The sequence below is a fragment of the Canis lupus genome, chromosome 12 (assembly GCF_011100685.1).
Source record: "Canis lupus familiaris isolate Mischka breed German Shepherd chromosome 12, alternate assembly UU_Cfam_GSD_1.0, whole genome shotgun sequence".
NCBI classification, from domain to species: Eukaryota; Metazoa; Chordata; class Mammalia; order Carnivora; family Canidae; genus Canis; species Canis lupus.
This window is the reverse complement of record NC_049233.1, coordinates 12,578,179-12,584,387: the sequence shown is the minus strand read 5'-3', so window position 1 is coordinate 12,584,387 and position 6,209 is coordinate 12,578,179. Positions and strand designations below refer to the sequence as shown.

The following is a 6,209-nucleotide window of genomic DNA, read 5'->3' as shown; positions in this document are numbered from 1 at the left end:
GGAGACCTCTCTCCAAACTCTGACCTATCCTCCTGGTCCAGAAATGCACGTACTATAATATCATTCTCTGGTTTCTCAATAAGCAAATGGGTTTGGAGCTGAAGATCACAGTCACATCCAGCTTCTGTATAAAATGGATTTGGAGCTGAAGATCACAGTCACAGTGGCCACCCACTGAGCTCCATCCAGGCTTACTCCATCCCAGGCTTGGGCCGAGCACTCAGCCCTCCCGCTGCTGCATCGTGGAGCAGGCTGGGGAGACGGAAACTCAAGGAGACAGAGTGCATTTTCCCACCTGACCCAGCTCTGCAGCCGCAGTGCTGGAACCTAGCCCGAGCCCTCTCATGAGTTGGCTGGACAGTTCAGAGAAGTCGCTTGAGTCCATTTGAACATCCGATCTCCCAGCAACCTTGGGGTTATGCCAAGAACCTGATTGCCATTATCATCCCATCTCACAGAAGAGGAAGCGGAGGTTTCTAGGTGCCGCAGTGACTCATAGACTCTGACACTGCCCAAGTGTAGCTCCACCGCCACTGGATTTGAAAGCAGTCTCTTACTCCCCAAAGTCAGTTGTTCCGACTGGATCATTCCTCCTTCATTCATCCATTTGGCAAATATTTACCAGGTCCTGCGTTGCAGGTTTGTGCTGGAGTACCGGGTTGCTAGAGCAAGCCCGACGCTAGCGCCTTCCCGGAGCTCACCATCTCTGCAGCAGGGAAGACTCGAAACAATCACACACACACACAGAAGGATAAAAACAGTGATAAGCATTGTTTCCCAGGGTGGGGTGAGAGGTCAGGGAAGGTCTCCCCCACCCCTCACCCTCCCAACACTGAGCTCTGAAGGCAGATGGGGAGTTTGTCCTGGAAGCAGGCGTGAAAGCTGGGAAGAGCACCTTAGGCGGAGGTAACAGGTGCCCTAAGGCAGGGACAGGCAGTACTCAGAGGAAGAGCAGGAGGAAAGTGGGCAGAGCCTGCGGAGCCTGATGGGCTGGCTGCCTTCATCCTAACAGCGGAGCTGAGAGCTGAGGGGTTGTTGCCTGCTAGGCTAGTGGAGGGGAGATTGGAGGAGAGCTGAGTGGGCGTGGGGACCGCAGTCAGGAGCCACCTTAGGGGTCCAGGCGCAGGGCTGCAGTGGGAGGAGGGCTGGAGGGGGGTAAGAAGGAGGTAGGTCAGGCCAGCTCTACCCACAGCTCTTCCGGGGCTCCTCTGGCTCTTTCCCAGGGGCTTATCCAGTGCTCAGGGTCCCCTGACCCCCAGGTAGCGGTGTGCTGGTAGTTGCTTAACCACTGGCTCTCTGGGGGGAAAGTCCTTATTTGTAGCATTTGTCAATACCCTTGGTGTCCATACTCTCACTAAGGTTGATTTCAGTCTCCTGAGCTGTAGTCCATGAATGAGAAGTTGGGAAGGGATGTTTGTAAGTGTCCAAAGCCAGAGCAAGCTGGCTCGAACACAGGGCTGGCCTCAGCTCTCAGGATGTCAGTGGGTCAACCGAAATGTTACTTATCTGTGTCTCAACTCTCTGTGCAATTCCCATGTCTGTGTTGGGAGGAAGAGGTTGAAGCCTGGATGGGGAGGGTCTGTGGGGGGAGGGGGTAATAGTAATGCCACTCTCCATCCCAGTCTTCTCAGTAACCATAAGAAATTGGTACCATTATTACCCTCACTTCCTAGATGGAGAAACTGAGGCACAGAGAAGTCAAACAGCTTGTCAAAGATACCACGCTAAAGGGCAGACCTGGGAACACAGAGCAGGTTAGCCCTGGGGTGATCCCCGCATCCTCCTGAACCCCTCTGCCCTGTCCTGCATGTGAGGTGGCCAAAAGTCAGTGAGATGAGGGAGGGTTAGGCAGAGACCATGCACAGAGGATGGGATAGCTGAGAGGAGCTGGGAAGAAGGAAGAAGCTGTCATCTGGGGAGATTGGGGTGGGAGGGCCTCCAAAATTCTCTGGCTGGAACCCTAATTTTCAGAGGGGGGTGACCGCTAGAAGTCAAGTTTAGATAGAAGTGATTTTTAGAGGTTGATCATGAGCTTACTCTGTGAATGATTGCTGGAGGGGGTGCTGCAAATTAGAATGGAAAGAGGTTGGGCTACTGGAACCCCACCCTGCACCCCACTACTCCCCGGTTCTGTGCAGGGTGGTGGTACCAGGGCAGAGTCCATGCGGCTGCAGCTCTCTCTAGGCTTGCAAGGCAGTTGACTCTGGGGCCCCCCGATAGCTCAGCTAGGACCCGAGCTGGGGGCAGTCAGGTCTGCCCAAGCAGCCCAGGAACAGCTCCAATCTGAGGTCATAAACTTGGAGTTGGACAGTCTCTCGGAGCCAGCAGGGATTCGAGGAGGCTGGTGGAGGCACAGAGGACGGAGCGCAGGCCCAGGGCGGGGTGAGCCAGTGAGCCTCACTGACAAGTCTTGGGGAGTTCAGAGCCCTGCCCACCCTCCACCAGCTTCCCTGCTCCACTGGAGCTGCTGGTGCAGCGGCGGCTCTGAGCAGAGCACCAGGCTGCGGCTCCCCCATGTCCACATCCACACCCTGCTCTGTGCACCACCCACTGTCCTCAGCTCACTCCCCCTCTCTTCCCTGCGCTACTCAGAATGCCATTGCACTTTTGACATTTTCTTTTCAAAGTTCTTTCCAGCCATGGGAACCTCCAGTCCTGCCAGTGTTCCTGAGTTACTGTCTTCTCTCTAGACCTCAGTTTCCCTGTCCGCACAATAGAGGTAAGTTCTCATTAGACTCTGTAAACCTATGATGTGTCTGGAGTAGAGAAACACCATCCTTCAAACCTGAGTGCTCGGTGCTAAGTACACAGCAGGTGCTTTATGGATTGGTTTGGTGAGTCTGACTTGCCTAGGAGTTGGGAATGAGGAAGACTTCTAAGGGGCAATGGACCTGTGTCCACTGTTACTTCCAGGGATGCGTTGGGAGTGGCTCCTCCCCACGGGCCCGCTCCAAAGAGCCCCTGGATATTCTGCTTAATTATTATTCTCATCATCCCCATTTTACAAAACAAAAAGAGGGAGCCTCAGAGAACTTACATTGCTTCCTCACAGTTACTCAGCTAGTAGATGGCAGAGCTAAGATTTTAACCTAAGCAGCCTGGCTCCAGGGACCACATCTCCAATGATTGGACCACCTGCTCCTCCTTCTAATTGAGTGTAGTGGTCTCCAGAGTTGGAAGGGTTCAGGAAGAAATTACTAGAAATTATGTTACATTAATTTTATCTCATCCTTTAAATATTCGGGTTTTTTTTAGTGAATGTGTATTTTACATGCAATACATGTATATAATTTAAAGAGCTCTATTGAGTATGATTCACATACTATTCACCTATTTTATTTTTTTTAAGTTTTTATTTATTTATTCATGAGAGACAGAGAGAGAGAGAGAGAGAGAGAGAGGCAGAGACACTGGCAGAAGGAGAGGCAGGCTCCATGCAGGAAGCCCAACGTGGGACTCGATCCGGGGTCTACCCGGATCACGCCCTGGACTGAAGGTGGCGCTAAACCGCTGAGCCACCCAGGCTGCCCAAATTCACCTATTTTAAATGTACAGTTTAAGACTTTTAGTTAACATATATAGTAGTGGAATCATCACCATTATCCAATTTCAGAACATTTCCATCATCTTGCTTGTTTGTAGTCAATCCCCAGACTGTCGTTGATCTACTTTCTGTCTTTACAGATTTACGTTTCCTGGACATTTCATATACATGGACTGAATACAACGTGTGGTGGTTTGTGTCTGGTTTGCTCAACTTAGCATGACGTTTCTGAGATTCATGTTTTAATATGTATCAGTATTTCTTTCCTTTTTTATGCCCGAATAGTATTCTGTTGTGCGACTATACCACATTTTATCCATCCATTCACCAGCATTTGATCGTTTTAATGATTTCTGCTTTTTGGCTGTTGTGAATAAAACTGCTAAAAACATTCATGGATTTTATGCAGACAGAAGTTTTCATTTCTCCTGGGTATATACCTAGGAGAAGAATTGCTATATCATCTGGCAATTTTACATTTAACTTTTTAAGAAACTGCCAAATTTTCAATTTCATTTTACATTTCCACCAGCAATGTATGAAGGTTCCAATTTCTCCACATCTTCATCGGCACTTATTATTATCTTTTTGATTGTAGCTGTCCTAGTGGTTCTAAGGTGGTATCTCTTTGGGGTTTTAATTTACATTTCTCTAATGATTGATGATGTTAAGCATCTAAGTGCTCAAATTTGTTGGCATAAAGTTGTTCGTAGTATTCCCTTATTGTCCTTTTAATTTCTGTGAGATTGGCAGTGATATTCCCTCTTTCATTTTGATTTTAGTAATTCATTTTCTTTTCCCCTCCCCCATGGCATGTCTATCTAAAGGCATTATCATTTTTGTTAATCTTTACATTTTAGTTTCATTGCTTTTTTTCTTATTGTTCTCCTCGTTTCTATTTCATTGATTTTTATTCTAATCTTTATTATTTCCTTATTTTTTATTGCTTTGGGTTTAGTTTGCTCTTCTTTGTCTGATTTCTCACATTGGACATTTAGGTTTTTGATCTGGCATGTTCTTTTTCTAGCGTAAGTTCTTAAAGCTATAAATTTACTGCTAAGTACTGCTTTAACTGCATTCTAGAAATGTTGCTATATTGTGTGTGGTTATTCAATTCAAATACTTTTACATTTGCCCTGTGATTTCTTTTTGACCTACAAGTTATTTAGAAATGTGTTGTTTAATTCTTAAATATTTGGTGACTTCCCAAATTTTCTACTGTTGTTGATTTCAAATTTAATTCTGTTGTGTTCAGAGAACATTATTTGTATGACTTTAAACCTTTTCAGTGTATTGAGACTTGTTTCATAATCTAGCATATGGTCTATCCTGATGAATATTTTCAGTGCACTTGAAAAGAATGTGTAATCCTGCTATTGTTGGATGCTATTGTATATGGTAGATTAAATTGTTTGATAGTGTTGCTCAAGTCTCGTATATCCTTGCTGATTTCCTGTCTGGTTGTTCTTGCGTTATTGAAATTGAAGTGTTGAAACCTCCAACTCTTATTAGCAAATTTTCTATTTCTCCCTTCCATTCTGCCAGTCTTTGTTTTGTATATTTTGGGGCTCTGTTGCTAGGTGCATGTGTGTTCATTACTGTATCATTCTGATGAATTGACTGTTTTATCATTATAAACGGTCTGTCTCTAGTATCATTTTTTTGTCTTAAAGTCTGTTTTATCTGACATTCTGTTTCTCTAATGGTTATTGTTTGCATGCCATGTATTTTTCCATTCTTTTGCCTTCAACCAATTTGTGTCTTTGGATTGAAAATGTTTCGTGTAGGCAGCAGATAATGGGATCTTGTTTTATTAATCCAGTCTGATAATGTTTAAGTCATCACATTTAGTCTGAATGTTTTATTTACATTTAGTATAATTATTGATATGGTTTGATTTATCACGGCAATTTTGCTATTTTTTTAAACATGTTTCATGTCATTTTCTTTGTTCTTCTGTTTTTCCTTTACTGCCTTCTTTTGTATTAAACACAGATTTTTCTAATGTATCTCTTAATTCCTTTGTTGTCATTCCTTTATTATATTTTTGAGTTATTATCTTAATTGTTGTTATGGAGATTATAGTATGTAATTTATCACAGTCTACTTCAGATTAATACTAATTTAGTTCTATAAATTATCAAGACTTTGCTCCATGTAACTCCATTTCCTTCCCCACCCTTTTTGCTAATATTGCCATGTATATTATATCCATGTATGTTATAGATCCAATAGTTGTATTATAATTATTGCTTTATACTATGTCTTTTTAAAATTTTAAGAGAAGAAAGGAGAAAAAATGTATTTTTAGGATCTTTTATATTAACCCACATTTTTATCATTTCTGGTGTTCTTCATTTTCTGCTGTGGATTTAAGTTACCATCTGGTGTCCTTTCCTTGCTCCAATATAACTCTATTCCCTCCTTCTCTTTGTGCTATTATGTATTTGTTATATATAATGTTATTTTTATGTTATAAGCCCAACTATATAGCTTTCTAATTATTATTTTATGCAATTGTCTTTTAAATCAGTTAAAAGTAGAAAAGAGAAAAACATATTTGGAGTGTCACTTAAATTTATCTACATGATTACCTTTTTTGGTGCTCTTTATTTCTTCATAAGGATTCGAGTTACTGTCTAATACCATTTCCTTTCACCCCGAA

At 43.3% G+C, this 6,209-nt stretch overlaps 1 long non-coding RNA gene across 1 annotated transcript; it reads left to right on the top strand.

Moving 5' to 3' along the window:
* The first annotated feature begins 1,676 nt into the window (after positions 1-1,676).
* On the top strand, positions 1,677-3,927 carry LOC111098153. The gene is made up of 3 exons (XR_005367385.1): positions 1,677-1,754; positions 2,628-2,719; positions 3,685-3,927. It is a non-coding gene; the product is annotated as an uncharacterized LOC111098153 (long non-coding RNA).
* The last annotated feature ends 2,282 nt before the right edge of the window (positions 3,928-6,209 follow it).